This window comes from Rhinoderma darwinii, chromosome 2 (assembly GCF_050947455.1).
Source record: "Rhinoderma darwinii isolate aRhiDar2 chromosome 2, aRhiDar2.hap1, whole genome shotgun sequence".
In the NCBI taxonomy this organism is placed as follows: domain Eukaryota; kingdom Metazoa; phylum Chordata; class Amphibia; order Anura; family Rhinodermatidae; genus Rhinoderma; species Rhinoderma darwinii.
In genome coordinates this window covers 21,363,048-21,385,838 of record NC_134688.1, presented here as the reverse complement: position 1 = coordinate 21,385,838, position 22,791 = coordinate 21,363,048, and the positions used below count along the sequence as shown (strand labels likewise).

Here is a 22,791-nt window from a genome sequence, read left to right as displayed (position 1 = left end):
ATGCCCTTATGTACCCCGCACAGATAACATATACCCCCACATTATAAACTGAAATACCAGCAATACCCCAAACAGAACAACTATCAAACTAAATCTGCGCTCCAAAAGCCAAATGCTGCTCCCTCTCTTATGAGCCCTACAGGGTGCCCAAACAGCAGTATACGTCCACAGATATGGCGCGAGGATGTCAGAAGAGAGCAAGTCTGCATTGACAGCGGATGGCGCAAGAACGGGATTATGGTGAGTATGTAACGTTATGAGTATGTAACGTCATACAATTAATATTGTATGAGGTTTTTGTCTTCAGTGGCACAAACTGGGCACAACATATTGTGCATTAAAATGGCATATCAGTGGAAAATTTTAATTTTCACTCCGCACCATCCGTTGCACATTAACCCAGAGGCATAGCTAGGTTCTCCAGCACCCGGGGAAAAGATTCCGTTTGGCGCCCCTTCCAAACCTCTTTCCCGACATCTCCTTCCCCCTCGCCATGTTTGTTTTCCCTAAGGGTATGTGCACACACACTAATTACGTCCGTAATTGACGGACGTATTTCGGCCGCAAGTCCCGGACCGAACACAGTGCAAGGAGCCGGGCTCCTAGCATCATACTTATGTACGATGCTAGGAGTCACTGCCTCGCTGCAGGACAACTGTCCCGTACTGTAAACATGATTACACTACGGGACAGTTGTCCTGCAGCGAGGCAGGGACTCCTAGCATCGTACATAAGTATGATGCTAGGAGCCCGGCTCCTTGCACTGTGTTCGGTCCGGGATTTGCGGCCGAAATACGTCCGTCCATTACGGACGTAATTAGTGTGTGTGCACATACCCTAACAATCAATGAGGTGTCATTTTTTTCCACATTTTTTTTTATGTAACTCGAGCATAAAGCAATTTGTACATTTTACAATTAATATAGTTCTATATACAGCACCAGAACAAAGCTCATTACATATCTACAACACCAGAATCAAGCTAATTACCTATATAAAGCACCAGAACCAAGCTCAGTACATATATACAGCAACAGAACAAAGCTCAGTACATATATACACCACCAGAACCAAGTTCATTACATATATACAACACCAGAACCAAGCTCATTACATATATACAACACCAGAACAAAGCTCATTACATATATACAACACCAGAAGCAAGCTCATTACATATATACAACACCAGAACAAAGCTCATTACATATATACAACAGCAGAACAAAGCTCATTACATATATACAGCACCAGAACCAAACTCAGTGCATATATACAGCATCAGAACCAAACTCAGTACATATATACAGTGCCAGAACAAAGCTCAGTACATATATACAGCTCCAGAAACAAGATCAGTACATATATACAGCACCAGAACCAAGCTCAGTACATATATACAGTGCAAGAACCAAGCTCAATACATATATACAGTGCCAGAACAAAGCTCAGTACATATATACAACACCAGAACCAAGCTCAGTACATAAATACAACACTAGCACCAATACAGCTCAATTTAGTGAAACCCCTGCAGTATAGGTTTGCACTAAATTGTATACGGCTCCCAGCATGGCCCAAACAATGATAAGGATATGCTGGGAGTTGCTGTTTCACAAAAAAACAAATCATACCCCATCATCTCGCTGCAGATCATACAGTGACTACAGTACTGATTAGAGGCAGAATAAACATTTACATTAAGTGACTTATCGGTGACGATTTCAGATTCTAGTTGTTCTTTTTCTCTTTTTTTCTCCATCCGGTCAAGACCTCCATGATGACTTCTCTCGGCAACAGCCCATTTCTGCAGTTTGCAACTCAGATGTCTTCAGCTTCTCACTGTTCAAACATTTCTGCACCTATAAACATATATAAAGTTATCATGGTGACACTTAAATATACTTAAATATAATAGCACCATACACTGTCCCTGATTATAATAGCACCATATACTCCACCTCTAATTATAATAGCATCATACACTGTGTCCCACACACACACACACACACACACACACACTATGCCCCCTGTAGATAGTGCCCCCATAGAGCCCCATGTAGATAGTGCCCTACATAGATCCTCCTGTAGAAAGTGACCCGCATAGAGCCCCTGTAGATAGTGCCCCACATACAGCTCCCTGTAGATAGTGTCCCACATATAGCCACCCCTGTAGATAGTGCCCACATATAGCCACCCCTGTAGATAGTGCCCCACATGTAGCCCCCCAAGTAGATAGTGCCCTACATATAGCCCCCTGTATATAATGCTCCACATATAGCCCACCCCTGTATATAGTGCCTCACATATAGCTCCCCTGTAGATAGTGCTCCACATATAGCCCACCCCTGTATATAGTGCCTCACATATAGCTCCCCCTATTGTGCTCCATATATAGCCTACCCCTGTATATAGGCCCCCTGTAGATATAGCCCACCCCTGTATATAGTGTCCAACATATAGCCCACCACTGTAGATAGTGCCCTACATATATCTCACCCTATAAATAGTGCTGCACATATAGCCCACCCCTGTATATAGTGCCTCACATATAGCTCCCACTATAGTACTCCACATATAGCCCACCCCTGTATATAGCCCCCCCTGTAGATAGAGCCGACCTCTGTATATAGCCCCTCCTGAAGATAGAGCCTGCCCTCTGTAGATAGAGCCCCCCCCCCCTGTAGATAATGTCACATTTTTATTAGGATAAAATAACAAAAACGTTACATACTCACCATAATCCCGTTCTTGCGCCATCCGCTGTCAATGCAGACTTGCTCTCTTCTGACATCCTCGCGCCACTTGCATTGTTGAAAGGTACTGACTTACAGGGCAAGTCATTCTGCCCTGCCAATCAGCGTCTTTCATAGACGCCAGCAGCAAGATGCCGTCATTGCACCGCTTAAGTCTATGAAAGGTGCTGATTGGCAGGGCACTATGACTTGCCCTGTCAATCAGCGCCTTTCAACTATGCAAGCAGCGCAAAGAGGTAATCTCACCGCTTGAGTCGTTGAAAGGCGCTGAATGGCCGGACTCGGCCGTTTATTGCATACAGTGCAGGAGTGGGTGGCGGCGGCTGGTTTCAGTGGTGCCGCCGCCCCCTCAGAGAGGGTGCGCTCATGGATGGTGTGCTCCTGGCACCCCCAACCTTCCCTCTTAGTTGCGCCCGGGGCACATACCCCGCCTGTCCCCCCTAGCTACGCCCCTGATTAACCCCTTTGCGCACTATGACTTTATAGAATATCGTGGTGTGGGGGGTGATGTATGGAGCGGGCTCACGTGCTGAGCCTGCTCCACATGCTGCGGGTGTCAGCTATGTATTACAGTTGACACCCGGGACTAACGGACAGGAACAGTGATCGCGCTGTTACAGGAGCCTATAAAAATGACAATATACTGCAATACATTAGTATTGCAGTGTATTGTACAAGCTATCTACTGATTGCTGGTTCAATTCCCTTAGGGGGACTATTAAAATGTGTACAAAAGTAAATAAAGTTATTAGTAAAAAAAAATTCAATAAATATTTAAAGTCCAAAAGAAAACCCTTTCCCATTTTTTGCTAAAGTAATGAAAAAAAAATACACAAAATTGGTATCGCTGCGTCAATAAAAGTCTGAACTATTACAATATACCATTATTTAACTCGCATGGTGAACGCCGTAAACAATAAAGATTTTAAAACGTCAATATCGCTGTTTTTTGGTCACCTTATCTCTAACAAAAATGTTAATAAAAAGTGCTCAAAAAGTTGTATGTACCAAAAAATGGTACCAATAAAAACTACAGCTCGTCCCGCAAAAAATAAGCCTTCACACCACTCAATCAACCAAAAAATAAAAAAAGTTTTGCCTCTCGGAATATGGTGAAACAAAACGTTTTTTTTTCTTTAACAAATAGTTTTTACTTTGTAAAAGTAGTAAAATATAAAAAAAACTGTATAAATTTGGTATCACCTTAATCGTATTAAGTCAATTTAAGTTGTCGTTTTTACCGCACGGTGAAAGCCGTAAAAACGAAACCCAAAAAACAATGGAGGAATTGCAGTTTTTGCCAGTTTCAGCCTGCAACGAATTTTACAGCCCAGCTTCTTTCACTGCACAATCACACTGTAACAACGGGCTGGAACAATGAGAAGTGCAGGACACTGATTGGTCACTGATTGGTCAGCCTCATACACTCCTCTGTACAACGCCCAGTTGGTAAAAAGTAAAAACACGCCCAGTTGTCTATTAAGAAACTAATTAGCATAAATCTAAAATCGCTCATAACTTGCTCAAAAATGATCGTTTTTCAAGATAAAAACCACTGCTGTTATCTACATTACAGCGCCGATCAGATTATGTAGGAGATAGTGCACTTATAATGTGGTGACGGAGCCTCTTTTAGCAAAAAAACTGTGGGGTCAAAATGTTAACTATACCTCTAGATAAATTCATTGAGGGGTGTAGTTTCCAAAATGGGGTCACTTTTGGGGGGTTTCCATGGTTTTGGTCCCTCCAGTTCATTGCAAACGTGACACGGCACTGAAAACTAATCCAGCAAAATCAGCGCTCCAAAATCCAAATGGTGCTCCTTCTATTCTGAGCCCTGCTGTGGGTCCAAACAGCAGTTTATTACCACATATGGGGTATTGCCGTAATTGAGAGAAAATGCTTTACAAATGCTGGGGTGTTTTTTCTCCTTTATTCCTTGTGAAAATTAAACATTTCTACGTTTTTTCAGAAAAAAAAGTCGAGTTTCATCATCACAGACTAATTTAAATACATTTAGCAAATAAACTGTGGGGTCAAAATGCCAAATATACCTCTAGATAAATTAATTGAGGGGTGTAGTTTCCAAACTGGGGTCACTTTTGTTTTTTATTTTACTGTTTTGGCCCCACAAGACCTCTTCAAACCTGACATTTTGCCTAAAATATATATTTTTTTAAAAAGGAGGCCCCAAAATCCTCTAGGTGCTCCTTTGCTTCTTAGGCTGGTGCTTCGGTCCATTACCACACTAGGGCCGCATGTGGGATATTTCTAAAAACTGCAGAATCTGGGCAATATATATTGAGTTGTATTTTTCATGTAAAACCTTCTGTGTTACAGAAAAAACTGTATTACAAATTCATTTTGGCAAAAAAAAAACTAATAATTTTCCTCTACGTTGCTTTAATTCCTGTGAAACGCCTATGGGATTAAAACACTTTCGGAATGCTGTTTTGAATACTTTGAGGGGTACAGTTTTTAAAATGGGGTGACTTTTTGGGGGTTTCTAATATATAAGGCCCTGAAAGCTACTTCAGAACTGAACTGGTCCCTGAAAATATAGCCTTTTGAAATTTTCTTGAAAATATGAGAAATTGCTGCTAAAGTTCTAAGCCTTGTAACGTCCTAGAAAAATAAAAGAATGTTCAAACAATGATGCAAACATAAAGTAGGCATATGGGATATATGAAATAGTAACTATTTTGTTTGGTATTACTGTCTGTTTTACAAGCAGATACATTTAAATTAATTTTCTCAAAATGTTGGTGTTTTTCACACATAAATATAGAATTTATCGATCACATTTTTTTACTAACATAAAGTACAATATGTCACGAGAAAACATTCTCAGAATCACTTGAATAGGTAAAAGCATTCCCAAGTTATTACCACATAAGATAACACATGTCAGATTTTAAAAAATCGGCTTCGTCCTCAATGCCAAAACAGGCTCAGTCCTGAAGAGGTTAACCGAGCAACTAACACCAATAGCAAGTAGAAACAGTACCAGACACAAATGCCCATGTACAATCCTAATGCTTTGTGAATATGATCTTGCAATTCTAAACTTGGTATTAACCCCTTCGCGCTCAGGTCAGTAATAGTACGTCCTGCTAAGTAGAACGTTCGCGCTCAGGTCAGTACTATTACTGACCTGAGTAAACACGGCGCCATCTTTCCCCGGCGCGTGTCTGAGCTGTGATACCTGCTGTTTCCGACAGCAGGCTATCACAGCTTAGTGTGCAGGGACCGATCTCGGTGGTCCCCGCCGATTAACCCCTTAGAAGCCGCGTTCAATAGCGATCGCGGCTTCTTAGGGGTTAAGCTGCCATCGCCGGCCTGCTACACGATAGCGGGCCGTGATGGCTACTATGGCAACCAGAATCCTAACAATGGACTCTGGCTACGCCATCGACGGAAGCCTAGTGGGTCCCGACAAAATCAGGACCCACTATGCTTGCTGTCAGCGAACAGCTGACAGCTCTAATACACTGCACTACGCATGTAGTGCAGTGTATTAGAATAGCGATCAGAGCCTCCTGCTCTCATGTCCCCTAGTGGGACAAAGTAAAAAAAGTGTGAAAAAGTAAAAAAAAGTTGCGTAAAAATAAGAAAATAAAAGATTTAAAAGTAATAAAAGTAAAAGTCCCCCTTTTTCCCTTATCAGTTCTTTATTATTAATAAAAATATATAAATAAACAAATAAACTATACATAATTGGTATCGCCGCGTCCGTAACGTCCTGAACTACAAAACGATGTCGTTATTTATCCCGCGCGGTGAACGCCGTAAGAGAAAATAATAATAAACCGTACCACAATCACAATTGTTTGGTCACTTCACCTCCCAAAAAATGGAATAAAAAGAGATCAAAAAGTCGCATGTACCTAAAAATTGTACTGATCGAAACTACAGTTCGTTACGCAAAAAATAAGTCCTCGCACGGCTTTATTGATGGAAAAATAAAACAGTTATGGCTCTTAGAATAAGGTAACACAAAAAATAAATTATATTTTACAAAATGTATTTTATTGTGCAAACGCCATAAGACATAAAAAAAAACTATAAACATCTGGTATCGCCGTAATCGTATCGCCCCGCAGAATAAAGTGAATATGTCATTTATAGCGCACGGTGAACGCTGTAAAAAAAATTGAATAAAAAACAATAGTAAAATTGCTGTTTTTTTAGTCACCACGCCACCTAAAAATAGAATAAAAACTGATCAAAAAGCCGCATGCACCCCAAGAAAACTACAATGGATTCCTCAAGGGGTCTAGTTTCCAAAAAGGGGTCACTTTTGGGGGGTTTCCACTGTTTTAGCACCACAAGACCTCTTCAAACCGGACATGGTGCCTAATAAATTAAATTAAATTAATTAAATGTCACCTCTACTTTGCTCTAAATTCCTGTGAAACGCCTAAAGGGTTAATAAACTTTCTAAATGCTGTTGTGAATACTTTGAGGGGTCTAGTTTCTGAAATGGGGTGTTTGATAAGGGTGTCTAATATATGGGCCCCTCAAAGCAACTTCAGAACTGAGCTGGAAACTAAAAAATAAAATAAAAATGAGGCAATACTTCGCTTCTTACATTATACTGATAATGAGCCGTGCCCACCCCGAGATGACCCCAGTTTTGACCGTTTGTATAAACGGAGACCCCTATTAGACCGTTTCAGTGCCCGGTTTTCCCAGCATTCACCCCCGAGAAGTGTATTTCTATTGATGAGTCCCTGGTACATTTGAAAGGGAGGCTTCAATTCCGCGAGTACCTGCCGGGTAAGAGGGCAAGGTATGGCGTGAAGATGTATAAGCTGCGAGAGTGCATCAGGGTATACCTACAAATTTAGGATATATGAAGGGAAGGACACCAGTTCTCAGCCCCCAGAATGCCCCCCCTTACTGGGAGTTAATACAAAAATTGTGTGGGATTTGGTGCACCCACTGCTGGACCAGGGTTACCACCTCTACCTGGATAATTTTTATACCAGCGTCCCACTCTTCAACTGCCTCGCTTCCAGAAGTCCTGCGGCATGCGGCACTGCTAGAAGAAACCTGAGAGGCCTCCCTACGACTATGCTTGGGCAAACACTCAGAAGGGGTGAGAGCAGGGCACAATCTAGCAGCAACATATTGTGTGTCAAGTACAAGACCAGGGAGATGCCACACCAGTACCCATGTACCTGTACGAGGTACCAGTACAGGGACCCCCAAACTAGACTGCATCCTGGACTACAATAGGTACATGGGAGGGGTGGACTTGTCAGATCAAGTCCTGAAGCCTTACAGTACTTCTGGAAGCGGGGCCACAGGCATCGTACCAGGGCAACACTTTTTAGGAGAAGTTCCCCAAACTGGCAAGAAGGGAAAAAGTCAAAAGAGGTGCAGAGTCTGCTATAAGAGGGGGATAAGGAAGGACACAATATATCAATGTGACGCGTGTCCCGAAAAACCAGAGCTCTGTATGAAAGAGTGTTTTCAAATTTATCATCCATCCCTTTATTTTTAATTTACCCGAGTTTTACTCGCTCTGATCCACTTCGCACAGCTTACCCCTCCTCATCTTTCCCCTCTGAGCCCTGCTGTGTGCCCAGGCAGCTGATAACAGCCACATGTAGGGTATTGCCGTACCCGGGAGAGCCAACATTACAGTTTATGGGGTGTAGGTCTCCGGTGGCACATGCTGGGCACAATATATCGGACACTGACATGGCATATATATAGAAAATTGCAAATCTCACTCTGCACCATCTGCTGCGCATTATCTTTTACACAATACCTGTGGGGTCAAAATGCTCACTACACCTCTAGATGAATTCCTTAAGGGGTGTCGTTTTTAAAACGGGGTCACTTCTCGGGGGTTTCAACTGTACTGATACCTCAGGGGCTTCTGCACACACGACTTAGCACCAGAAAATTCCCAGTAGGCCACATGGTGGTCCTTTCCTTCTGAGCCCTCCCATGGGCCCAAACGGCAGTTTATCACCACAAATAGGGTATTGCCGCACTCAGGACAAATTGGGCAACAAAATGCGGTATTTTATTCCTTGTGAAAATAAGAAATTTTGAGCCAAAACTACCTCTTATTGGAAAAAATAAATTTTTTTTTAATTCACAGCCCAATTCAAATAAATTCTGTGAAAAAACTGTGGGGTCTAAATGGTCACAACACCCATAAATAAATTCTTTGAGGGGTGTAGTTTCCAAAATGGGGTGACTTCTGGTGGGTTTCCATTGCTTTGATACCTTTGGGGCTCTGCAAATGCGACATGGCACCCGAAAACCAATCCAGCAAAATCTGGGCTCCAAAGAACACATAGCGCTCCTTTCCTTCTGAGGCCTCCCATGGGCCCAAACGGCAGTTTATCACCACAAATGGGGTATTGCCGCACTCAGGACAAATTGGGCAACAAATTGGGGTATTTTATTCCTTGTGAAAATAAAAAATTTTGAGCCAAAACTACCTCTTATTGGAAAAAATTTCATTTTTTTGAATTCACAGCCCAATTCAAATAAATTCTGTGAAAAAACTGTGGAGTCTAAATGGTCACAACACCCATAAATGAATTCCTTGAGGGGTGTAGTTTCCAAAATGGGGTCACTTCTGGTGGGTTTCCATTGCTTTGATACCTTTGGGGCTCTGCAAATGCGACATGGCACCCGAAAACCAATCCAGCAAAATCTCTGCTCCAAAGAACACATAGCGCTCCTTTCCTTCTAATACCTCCCATGGGCCCAAACGGCAGTTTATGGCCACAAATAGGGTATTGCCGCACTCAGGACAAATTTGGCAACAAAATGGGGTATTTTAATCATTGTGAAAATAAGACATTTTGAGCCAAAACTACATCTTATTGGAAAAAAGTTTTTCTTTTTAAATTCACAGCCCAATTCAAATAAGTTCTGTGAAAAAACTGTGGGGTCTAAATGGTCACAACACCCATAAATAAATTCCTTGAGGGGTTTTGTTTCCAAAATGGGGTCACTTTTGGTGGGTTTCCATTGCTTTGATACCTCTGAGGCTCTGCAAATGCGACATGGCACCCGAAAACCAATACAGCAAAATCTGGACTCCAACAAACACATAGCGCTCCTTTCCTTCTGAGCCCTCCGATGGGCCCAAACGGCAGTTTATCACCACAAATGGGGTATTGCCGCACTCAGGACAAATTGGGCAACAAAATGGGGCATTTTGTTCCTTGTGAAAATAAGAAATTCTGATCAAAAATGACATCTTATTGGAAAAATTGTCATTCTTTTAATTTCACAGCCCAATTCAAATACGCGCTGTGAAAAAACTACGGGGTCAAAATGGTAACAATAACCATAAATTAATTCCTTGAGGGGTGCAGTTTCCAAAATGGGGTCAGTTTTGGGGGATTCCTACTGTTTTGGCACCTCAACACCTCTCCAAACCTGGCATGCTGCCTAAAATATATGCTAATAAAAAAGCACCACCAAAATGCACTAGGTGCTTCTTTGCTTCTGGGGCTTGTGTTTTAGTCCACGAGCGCACTAGAGCCACATGTGGGACATTTCTAAAAACTGAAGAATCTGGACAATACATATTTAGTTGTGTTTCTCTGGTAAAACCTTCTTTGTTACAGAAAAAAAATAGAATAAAATTGAAATTCAGAAATAAAAACGAAATTTGCAAATTTCACCTCCACTTTGCTTTAATTCCTGTGAAATGCCTGAAGGGTTAAAAAACTTTCTAAATGCTGTTTTGAATACTTTGAGGGGTCTAGTTTTTAAAATGGGGTGCTTTATGGGGGTTTCTAATACATAGGCCCCTCAAAGCCACTTCAGAACTGAACAGGTACCTTAAAAAAAAGGCTTTTGAAATTTTCTTAAAAATATGAGAAATTGCTGTTTATGTTCTAAGCCTTGTAACGTCCAAGAAAAATAAAATAATGTTCTAAAAACGATGCTAATCTAAAGTAGACATATGGGAAATGTGAACTAGTAACTATTTTGGGTGGTATAACCGTCTGTTTTTCAAGCAGATGCATTTAAATTCTGAAAAATGCTATTTTTTCTAAATTTTCTCTAAATTTTGCAATTTTTCTCAAATAAAGACTGAATATATCGACCAAATTTTACCACGAACATGAAGCCCAATGTGTCACGAGAAAACAATCTCGGAATCGCTTGCATAGGTTTAAGCATTCCGACGTTATTACCACATAAAGTGAAATATGTCAGATTTGAAAAATGGGCTCTGAGCCTTAAGGCCCAAACTAGGCTGCGTCCTTAAGGGGTTAAAGGAGTATTCCAACCACAAACTTTTATTACCTATTCACTGAGACCCCACTAATCGCTAGAGCCAACCGCGGAGTGGTGCTAGAGCGCGCGCGCTGTCACTTCAAACTCTATGGAGGTTACGCAAACAGCCAAACATCACATATATTTATGTAGTGTTTATATATTGTTTAGAAAACAGACACTATATGAAGAAAAGTATTGGCCCCCCTCTTAGTCATTGAATTCAGGTGTTTCCTTCAGTCTCATTCACACATCTGTATAACATCCAGCACTCGCCAAGCAGTCGCCTCTACAGACATTAGTGATAGAACGGGTCGTTGTAAAGAGATCACTGAATTCCAGCGCGGTCCTGTGATAGGACGCCACCGATGTAACAAGTCTGTTCATGACATTTCTTCCCTCCAAGATATTCCACCATCTACTGTGAGTGATATTATTGTAAAGAGGAAGGAACCGCCGCAACGCAGCCACAAAGTGCAGACCACGTAAAGTTACAGAGCGGGGGCGCCGAGTGCTGAGGAGCATAGTGCATAAAAGTCACCAACGCTCTGCTGACTCCATAACTGCAGTGTACAGACCTCCTCTGGTATTACCATCCACACACTGTGCCCGGGAGATTCTTGGCATGGGGGCCGAGTAGAGCCGCCGCCACTGGGCTCTGGAGCAGTGGAAACGTGTTCTGTGGAGTGACGCTTCTCTATCTGGCGTCTGATGGATGAGTCTGGGTTTGGTGAATGCCAGGAGAACGTTACCTGCCTGACTGCATTGTGCCAGCTGTAAAGTTTGGTGGAGGAGGGATAATGCTATGGGGATGTTTTTCAGGGGTCGGCCCCTTAGTTCCAGGGAAATCTTAATGCTTCAGCACACAATACATTTTGGACAATTGTAGCTTGTAACTTTTGGATAGCCCCAGTGCACAAGGTCCATAAAGACACGGCTGGTTGGTTGGTTGGTTGGTTGGTTGGCTGGTTGGTTGGGGGAGTTTTATATGGAAGAAGATGACTGGTCGCACAGAGCCCCGACCTCAACCCCATCCAACACCTTTGGGATGAACTAGAACAGAGATTACGAGCCAGGCCCCCTCCCCCAACATCAATGTCTGACCTCACAAATGCCATTCTGGATGAATCGGCACAAATTTTCTACAGACCTTCTAAAATCTTGTAGAAAGTCTTCCCAGAAGAGTAGAGGCTGTTTTATCTGCAAAGTGTGGGGGGGGGGAGCAGGGGACCAAATTACCTGTGACGCGATCCATGGGCATCCCCCTCCTCCATTTCCCCTGAATGCTGCAGTCCGCTGTGATCGCAGCATTCAGGAGAATAGCGGCGGAGATGAACGGTTTCTCTGATCTCCGCCGTTATAGAGCGGGGCTGCGGCTGTGTAATACAGCCATTGCCCCGCTCCTGACAGGAAGTGCGTGCGCGGTCAGCATGAGGAGGTGCGGCCGGCGCTGCACTAATGAGCGGCAGTTCAGGCATTGGGGACAGAACATGGGGGTGTTTTGTAGAGCGCCCGCCATGTTCTGTCTTCAGTGTTAGCGCTCATTAGTGCAGCGCCGGCCGCATCGCATCATCCTGACCCCGCGCACATGTCATGACTCAGGAGCGGGGCTGTGGCTGTATTACAGAGCTGCAGCCTCGCTCTCATACATTCATGTGTTACTATACTAAGCTGTGCGGCTGCGCAGCTCAGTATCGAAATACAGGAAATAGCGGTATCGAACCGTTTAGGGATGCAGAGTATCGAAACAGTATCGAAGTTTCGATGCACCGTGCATCCCTACCCAGTATAATGCCCCCATATGTGCCTAATAGAAAAATAATAAAATAATTACTTACCTATCCCCGTTCCCACGATGAGTGGAAGATCCTTCTCCTCCTTTGGCCTGTCCTATGAGTGACTCGGCTCAGACAGGCGTGATGACGTCACTACATTGCGCCCTTCTGCACCGAGCCGCTCATGGCTCACGGCACAGTGAATGCTGGCGCAAGAAGACATCAACTCCATGCTCCAGCATTGAATTCAGCTGTATCTGCGTCCTGAGGACGCAGTTGGAACCGGGACCAACACGGTCAGTGCTGTGTTGCAACGAGGGCCCTGTGGGCCCCCCAGGCTTAGGGCCTGGTCGCAATTGCGACCACTGTGACCCCTATAGCTACACCACTGTATACAGTATAACAAGTACACAAGTAACAAAACACATTAATAACGTTACATAAGGTCTCCTCTTCTTCCCTGTAAAATAACATTTTAGTAAATAGCACAACAAATTAGGCCACATGTAACGGTAACAAACAACATATCAACTTGAAAACAAATATAGTGGATATCTACTACAGTCTCTTCTAGACACACCTTACAACTGCTCCATTTTTATGATTCAGAGCTTCCCTTCATAGTCAATTAAATGATAAAATTCTGGCTGCCTGCAGCCACCACTAGAGGGAGCTCACTAAAGAAATCTATGCAATCAATAAGCTAAGAGCAGTTAGCTCCCAAGCTCCCCCTAGTGGTCATATCAGGCCACCAGAATTCACACCACAAAAAAGAAACATCCTGATATGTTTACTGGTTTCCTATAAATGTGTTTTGGGACAAAGAATAATGTGAATGCTGTACAGTGCTGTGGAATATGTTGGCGCTATAGCTATAATTTATGGCTATGTCAAGAGAAGTTTAACCCCTTCCCGACATTTGCCGTACATGTACGTCATGGAAAGCATTGACTTCCCGCATCTTGCCGTACATGTACGCCGAATGTTTGGGACCGGCTCAGAAGCTGAGCCGGTGCCATTATCACCGGATCTCAGCTGTATCTTACAGCTGACATCCGGCTGTAACGGCGGGGACCGAAATTAGCTTCGATCCCCGCCATTAACCCCTTAAGTGCAGCGCTCAAACGCGATCGCTGCACTTAAGGTGTTTGCAGCTCATCGGAACCCCAGTAATGAAATTGCCGGGGTTCCGGTGGCTGCAATGGCAACCGGAGGCCTAATACTGGCCTCCCGGTCTGCCTAGCACCGAAGCCGGTCAAGATCCGCCCGGCGGCGGAGCCTGATCGGCTTCCGTAGCTGCCGGCAAGATGGCGCCGGGTCAGGAGCTGATCCGGCGTCATCAGCGGTGGAAGTCAGCTGTACTGTACAGCTGACATCCACCTGTAACGGCAGGAAACGGAGCTAGCTCCGATCCCTGCCATTAACCCCTTCGATGCAGCAATCGAAAGCGATTGCTGCATCGTAGCGGTTACTAGCAGATCGCCAGCCCTGACAGGCAATCAGGACTGGCGACTGCTGTTATGGCAACAGGAGACACAATGGTCTCCTGCTCTGCCATTACGGAAGCCGATTTAGGCCCTGCCGGGAGGCGAAGCCTAATCGGCTTGCTGTCAGTGAATGACTGACAGATCTAATACATTGCACTACATAGGTAGTGCAATGTATTAGAAAAAAAAAAATCTGACCGTTGGACCTTCAAGTCCCCTAGTGGGACTTGAGAAAAAGTGTAAAAAAAGTATAAAAAAGTGCAAATAATAAAAGTTTGAAAACAATAAAAGTTTCAAGTAATCAAATAAAACACAATCCCCCTTTTACTCTTATCAAGTCCTTTATTATTGAAAAATAATAATAAACCATATGTATTAGGTATCGCCGCGACCGTAATGACCTGAGGTATCAAAATATTATATTATTTATTGCACGCGGTGAACAGCGTAAAAAAAAACGTAAAAAAGGTTACCAGAGTTTCTGTTTTTTAGTCACTTTGCCCTACAAATGTTAGAATAAAAAGTGATCAAAAAGTCGCACGTATCCAAAAATGGTACCTATAAAAACTATAGCTCGTCCCGCAAAAAACAAGCCCTCATACACCTCCGTCGACAAAAAAATTAAAAAGTTATGGTTCTCACAACTTGGCGACAGAAAAAAAATACATTCTTTTTACAAAAGTAATTTTATTGTGCAAAAAGTTGTAAAACATAAAAAAGTGCTATAAATTAGGTATCGCCGGAATCGTACTGACCCGCAGAATAAAGTTAACATGTAAATTATAATGCATGGTGAACGCTGTATAAAAAAAAACGAAAAAAGCTGTGCCAGAATTGCGTTTTTTTGTTTACCTGGCATCCCAAAAAATAGGATAAAAGGTGATCAAAAAGTTGCATGTACCCCAAAATGGTACCAATAATAGCTACAGCTCGTCCCGCAACAAACCAGCCCTCATACCGCTACGTCTATGAAAAATAAAATTAGTTATGGCTCCAATAAGTCAGGAAATAAAAAAAATATGCAGTTGTGCCCGAGGGGAACATTTCTTCTGTTTGAAGAGGCGATTTATCAAGGACCTAAAATTAGGGAACCAGGAAGGGGAGGGCCCAAGCATATCCGCTGGAAGCGACGGTGCCCGTATTATACCAGGACAACACTTCCTAGCAAAATTCCCCAAACTACAAAGGCGCGGAGTGTGGATCAAAAGGGGGATAATAAAGGAAGCCATATATCAGTGCGACACTGGCCTGTGCGGAAAGGATTGCTTCACAGCGTAACACACATCTATGGATTATTTTATTGGGTTTTTTTACCCCATTATTATACCACCTGACTATGCCCCTTATATACTCCGCCCGGCTTACATATGCCCTACATTATAAACGGAAACACCAGTAAGACTCCAAACAAAACTACTACCAAGCAAAATCCACGCTCCAAAAGCCAAATGGCATTTCCTCCCATCTGAACCCTACAGCGTGCCCAAACAGCAGTTTCCTTCCACATATATGGCACCGTCATACCCGGGAGAACCCTTTTAGCAATTTTTGGGGTGTGTGTCTCCAGTGGCATAAGCTGGGCACGACATATTTGCCACTGAATGGCATATCTAGGGAAAAATATACATTTTTAATTTGCATCATCCACAGCGCATTCATTTATGGAAAAGACTTGTGGGGTGAAAATGCTCACTACACCCCTTAATAAATGCCTTGAGGGGTGCAGTTTCCATAATGGGGTCACTTCCCAGGGGTTTATTTTTATTATTTCACATCTGAGCCTCTGCAGTTGTGAACCAATACTTTGTAAATCGCCAAATTAGGCCTCAATTTTACATGGTACGCTTTCACTCCTGAGCCTGGTCGACTGTCCAGGCAAAAGATTAGGGCCACATGTAGGGTGTTTCTAAAACCAGGAAACCCAGCATAATAATTAGAGAGCTGTCTTGTTATGGTGGCACAAGCCGGGCACCACATATTGTCCACATATCTGTGGAAAAAATCCAATTTTCACTCTGCAACATCGAGTTCACACTAATTTCTACAAAACACCTGCAGGGTTAACATGCTCACTACACCCCTAGGTAAATGCATTGAGGGGTGTAGTTACCAAAATTGGGTCACTTCTGGGGGGTTTCCACTGTTTTGGGCCCACAGGCGCCCAGAAACCAATGCAGCAACATCTGCACTCCAAATGGCGGTCCTTCCCTTCTGAGCCCTGCCGTGTGCCCAAACAGCAGTTTATGACCACATATGGGGTATTGCCGTACTCGGGAGAAATCGCTTTACAAATGTTGGGTTCTTTTTTTTCCTTTATTTGTTGCGAAAATGAAAAAAATTGCGCTAAAGCTTTTGAAGAAAAAGGATTGTTTTTATTTTCACTGCCCAATTCTAATAAATTCTATGAAACATCTGTGGGGTCAAAATGCTCACTACGCCCCTAGATTAATTACTCAAGAGGTGTAGTTTCCTAAATGGTGTCACTTTTTGGGCGTTTTCATTGTTTTTTCCCCTCAGGGGCTTTGCAAATGTGACATGGCCGCCGCAAACCATTCCTGCTAAATGTGATCTCCAAAAGCCAAATAGCGCTCTTTCCCTTCTAAGCCAAGCCGTGTCTCCAAACAGCCGTTTATTACCACATGTGGGGCATTGTTTTACTCGGGAGAAATTGCTTTACAAATTTTGTGGTGCTTTTTCTCCTTCAGTCCTTGTGGAAATGAGTAAAAATAAGCTAAACCTACATTTTCTTTGAAGAAATGTTGATTTTTATTTTCAGGGCCTACATCCAATAATTTTTGCAAAAAACCTGTGGGGTCAAATCGCTCACTATACCCCTAGATAATTTCCTCAATGGGTGTAGTCTCCAAAATGGGGTGACTTGTGGGGGGTTTCCACTGTTTTGTCTCCTCAGGGACTTCGTAAATGTGACATGGCCTCCGCAAACCATTCCTGCTAAACTTGAGCTCTAAAAGCCAAATAGCGCTCTTTCCCTTCTCAGCCCTGCCGTGTCTCCAAACAACCGTTTATTACCACATGTGGGGTATTGTTTTACTCGGGAGAGATTGGTTTACAAATTTTACTGTGCTTTTTCTCCTTCAGTCCTTGTGGAAATGAGAAAAAATTAGCTAAACCAACATTTTCTTTGAAAAAATTTAGATTGTCATTTTCAGGGCCTATTTCCAATAATTTATGCAAAAAACCTGTTTGGTCAAAACACTCACTATACCCCTAGATAATTTCCTCAATGGGTGTAGTTTCCAAAATGGGGTCACTTGTGGGGGGTTTCCACTGTTTTGTCCCCTCAGGGGCTTTGTAAATGTGACATGGCCTCCGCAAACCATTCCTGCTAAACTTGAGCTACAAAAGCCAAATAGCGCTCTTTCCCTTCTCAGCCCTGCCGTGTGTCCAAACAACCGTTTATTACCACATGTAGGGTATTGTTTTACTCGGGAGAAATTGCTTTACAAATTTTACGGTGCTTTTTCTCCTTTAGTCCTTGTGGAAATGAGAAAAAAAATCGCTAAACCTACATTTTCTTTGAAGAAATGTTGATTTTAATTTTCACGGCCTACTTCCAATAATTTCTGTAAAAAACCTGTGCGGTCAAAATGCTCACTGTACCCCTAGATAATTTCCTTGAGGTGTGTAGTTTCCCATATGGGGTCACTTTTGGGGGATTTTAACTGTTTTGGCACCGCAAGAGCCCTTCAAATTTGACATGGTGCCTAAAATATATTCTAACAAAAATAAGGCCCCAAAATCCACTAGGTGTTCCTTTGCTTCTGAGGCCGGTGCGTCATTCCAGTAGCACGCTAGGGCCACATGTGGGATATTTCCTAAAACTGCAGAATCTGGACAACAAATATTGAGTTGCATTTCTCTGGTAAAACCTTTTGTGTTATAAAAAAAATTGTACTAAAAATTTATTTCTGCAAAAAAATATGAAATTTGTAAATTTCACCTCTACTTTGCTTTAATTCCTGTGACATGTGTAAAGAGTTAAGACATTTTCTAAATGCTGTTTTGAATACTTTGAGGGGTGAAGTTTTTAAAATGGGGTGACTTTTTGGGGGTTTCTAATATATAAGTCCCTCAAAGCCACTTCACAACTGAACTGGCCCCTGTAAAAATAGCCTTTTGAAATTTTCTTGAAAATGTGAGAAATTGCTGCTAAAGTTCTAAGCCTTGTAACGTCCTAGAAAAATAAAATGATGTTCAAAAAACGATGCCAATCTAAAGTAGACATATGGGTGATGTTAATTAGCAACTATTTTGTGTGGTATAACTGCCTGTCTTACAAGCAGATACATTTAAATTGAGAAAAATGCTAATTTTTGCAATTTTTCGCTAAATTTTGGTGTTTTTCACAATTAAATACTGAACATATCGAGCAAATTTTGCCAGTAACTTAAAGTCCAATGTGTCACGAGAAAACAGTCTCAGAATCGCTTGGGTAGGTGAAAGCATTCCGGAGTTATTACCACATAAAGTGACACATGTCAGATTTGAAAAATGAGGCTCGGTCAGGAAGGTCAAAAGTGGCTAAAGAGGGAAGGGGTTAAAGCTCTGGAAAAAAAGAAAAAACAGAGCTCTGACCCTATATTGATATGAATGATATGCACGTCTGGTTCTGTCAACAACTTGAATTTTGAAAATGGGAAGGGGAGATTCTGTTGTAAAGCGCTAATGACCATCAAAGTCACTCCAGGTGAAGTGTAAGGCCGGATTTACACGAGCGTGTGCGTTTTGCGTGCGCAAAAAAACGCGGCATCTTGCATGCGCAAAAGGTACTTAACAGCTCCGTGTGTCAGCCCAGTATGATGCGCGGCTGCGTGATTTTCGCGCAGTCGCCATCATTATGACACTCTGTTTGTATGTTTGTAAACAGAAAAGCACGTGGTGCTTTTCTGTTTTCATTCATACTTTTGACTGCTGTTGCGCGAATCGCGCGTCACACGGAAGTGCTTCCATGTGCTGCGCGGGATTTTCACGCACCCATTGACTTCAACATCGGACATGTCGTGAGTTTTACTCAGCGGACACGCTGCGTGAAACTCACGGACAGTCTGCACGGCCCCATAGACTAACAGAGGTCCGTGCGAGGGTCGTGAAAATCACGCGCGTTGCACGGGCGTATATCACGTTCGTCTAAATAAGCCCTTAATGTAAGGGTTAATGCAGTGTTACTGTGATTGGCTGCAATATGTTCTAGAATCGCTTCTATGGAACAGTGTTAAAGACTGCGGGCAAAAAACGACACCATAAAAATGCAACAGGGAGAACAAATTTCTGTAACATTTATTTCACATGTGACATCTAGATACAAATAAGGCGTAAGAGAGACCAAGTTGAGTAAGTTACTTAGTACATTGAAGTGCTTATTTAGCATGGATCCTGAGTTACAGTCAGTGCTGCATTCACAATTATGCTGGTTGCTATAGGTAACAGTCAACAAGTTTGTGGTCAGAAACACCACTTATAGCTTAACTTAGTTTTGGAACAGTCCGTTTTTTACAGAATGCAAATACCCGAATTCAGCTCTGTGCAGACAATGAACAAGCAGGGGATGCTGGGAGATTTCAAGTCTGAAGCCTGCAGAATTGTGAATGCAGCTCTGGAGTATAATACAGGCTGTAACTCAGAACCAGTATAAGATAAGTAATGTCATGTATGTACAAAGTGACTCAACTGTTTCAGATGGGTGTATGAGGCAGTGGCAGATCTACAACTTAGACACAATAGGTTTTGTCCTCCACCTGCAGGATTCCGGTGTTGCTAGTACCAGCTCACCTCGTGGTCCTATGACCTTCCATCCACATGTCGTTCCGGCCAGCCTGAACAAGGCCAGTCTGTTGGACAAGTGAAAATCCTGGCACCTGCCCGAAGTGGCTGTAGACCCACCTCTCTCCACTGCTTTGGGTCATGGAGGGTCTGCTTGGATACCATCCTACCATCTCACCTTGCCATAGCGGCTACCCCCAAGATATTGACGGATCAGGCTTCTCTGCAAGCCACTGGAACGGTCTAGACTGAGCCAGCTACTCATCTGATACCAGGTCCCCTTTGCTATGGACACTGGCTAAACCAGCTTCCTTTGCTCTGATACAGTTGACTTTGTACCTAACCCGGCCATGATACTTACACCATTCTCTGGTTTTTATATTATACTGATGGTCATATATTACTATACGCTGTTTAAGTGTTATGTTGTTGGGACTCAAGATTGGGTTTATATTTTGTGGTCTCTGACTGTATAATGGGCCCGGGCTACCAACTTACTCTGCCCCCACCACCCCCGCTGGTCGGTAGTAAGGACTTTATTATTCTGATATTTTGTTTATTTACCTTATAAATGCAAGGACTATCCTCTTTGACTAATTTGTGTATGTTTTGACTGCAGGGACGAAACTATAGGAGTTGCAGATGAATCTGGGCGCTGTAGCTCGAGGGGTCCCAAGAGGTCCCCCTGCCCCATAGGAGACCAGTATTATAAATGATATGTGATAGTCGGGGGGCATTGTTGCAGATTTTGCATTGGGCCCAAGACTTTTAAGTCCTGTCTCTGTCTGACTGGCTTATACTGTAATTTGATCTTTTGCTAATGTACTGTAATGTACATCGAAATTTTTTATTAAAAAATTGCAATATTAATAGTGTTTTTGATACACGGGTGATGATTTTCTAAATTTAGCAGACCAGCTTATGTCGGCATTTATTTTGCAGTCACTTACTTGAGTTGTTTATTGTTTTATTTAGTGTTTCTGGGCGGCAGAACTAGTGAAACATTTTAAAAGTCCATCTCGCCCATTATTTGTCAAACCCTATAGAGAAACAGCGTTAACTAAGTTTTATGATCTAGCATTAAAAAACAGACAGTAACGGAAAAATCTCTGGCCTGCAGTGATATACAGAGCTCTGGTGGAGGGAAAACAAGAAAAAGTGCCAAAACAAAAATTATTAGGCCGGAACCATTGTGCTGATCCTGGACAAGGACTCGGGTAAAGGGGCAAAGAAAAGCCAAAGCAAGCAAAGATACATTGCTGCGAAACCAAGATTTCTTGTGTGGAAAATCTATTTAAAGTGCAATTTCATTTGTCAAAAGTGACATTTATAAGGCGACGATATAAAGATTCGGCAGTCAGTGGGGCTCCATAGTGAATGAGATTTTTATCTTCAATAAAACCGGTGGCTGGATAGGGGCATGGACGTTTTATTCTGCAGGATATTAAACTCAGCATGGAGTGTAAAAGCAGCTGCAGCCTGGAAATCTGGAGTCCGGACAGAGCGTGGAGGAAAAAAAAAATTTACAAAGCGCCAGAGGAAAATTAACAATAAAGTGTCAATGTCTTCTAAAGCCTTCCGCAAATTTTTATTACATTGGGGTTTATGCTTCTCCTTGTCAATATAACATGTTATACACCAGTGACTGTTGAGATTTACCAGCAATTATTTCTTTTAACATCCTTGGACTTACTTATCGCTCCTCAGTCACGTTGAATCTACAATCTCCCCCAAAAAATGATAGATTAACAAAATCACATGGCATAATACTATTAGTATATACCATAACCAACACTATTGATAAAAGTTGGCGTACATGTGCCTCTATAACTGAACTGGTCCTGTTAGGAAAAAGTTTGTCCAGAAGGGTATCATGTATGTAAAAGGTTATTATGGCATGCCAAAATATTCTGAGTTGCCCCCATTGTTTACATTGATGAGCAGCTCACAGTGGGCGGGGCTTTCGGTCAGCAGTGTGATTGACACTACAGGTTCTGTTATGTCATATACTCCTGTTAGGAGATCACTGCACACAGCTGTTGTAAAACATTATTTTCACAGACGCACACCTATGTATGTGTATGTTGTGCTGAACGCCATCAGGGCTGTTCGACATCATTTTCACAGACACAAACCTACATAAACATATGCATGTCTGTGTGTCTATGAAAACGATGTTTCATGGAGCTGATGTCTGTGTGCAGTGATCAATGAATAAATCTCTACAAGACACACACAGTATGTATAACAATATAAATGTCATGCCGCTTACTCTAGCTCCTGGGCATTGATCTCCCGGTTGCCGCTGCTCTTCTCTCCACGCCACCGCTCCTCTTTTTTTGGGCGTCGTTGGTTTCCTTCTGGCCACCACTGTTACCCTTTTGCTGGACACAGTCACCGGTCTCGTCATGGCCGCCATGATTCTCCTCGGTCACGCCGCTCTGTTGTTGCTTGTGTGCATGCGCAAATGTGTGGCCTCCAAAAGGGCCTGTAGCAGCAATATCTGGTTCCGCCAGCCCATTGTTCTGTGCAAAAGGCTCTGTTAGTTCCAGTTAGCTGTAAAGGTGCTCATCTGTTCAGTATTTCCAGATATTGACCTGATTCATTCCTGACCACGTAAAATGTCTTTGCCCGTTTTCTCAATCTCAATTGAACTCCGCCAGCCCTGACCTAAGCTTGTCTGACTACCTTTTCTGCCTACTGATTTTGTCCCGCAACTTGGAATTT

General features: G+C 42.7%; 1 long non-coding RNA gene across 2 annotated transcripts in view; it reads left to right on the top strand.

Annotated features, from left to right (window-relative positions):
- LOC142742055 (uncharacterized) overlaps window positions 1-20,819 on the top strand; it is a 127,045-nt gene extending 106,226 nt beyond the window's left edge. For both annotated transcript variants that reach the window (XR_012881276.1, XR_012881277.1), the window contains exon 5: window positions 20,684-20,819. This is a non-coding gene — a long non-coding RNA (uncharacterized LOC142742055). The remainder of the gene's footprint in view (window positions 1-20,683) is intronic.
- Window positions 20,820-22,791: the final 1,972 nt, after the last annotated feature.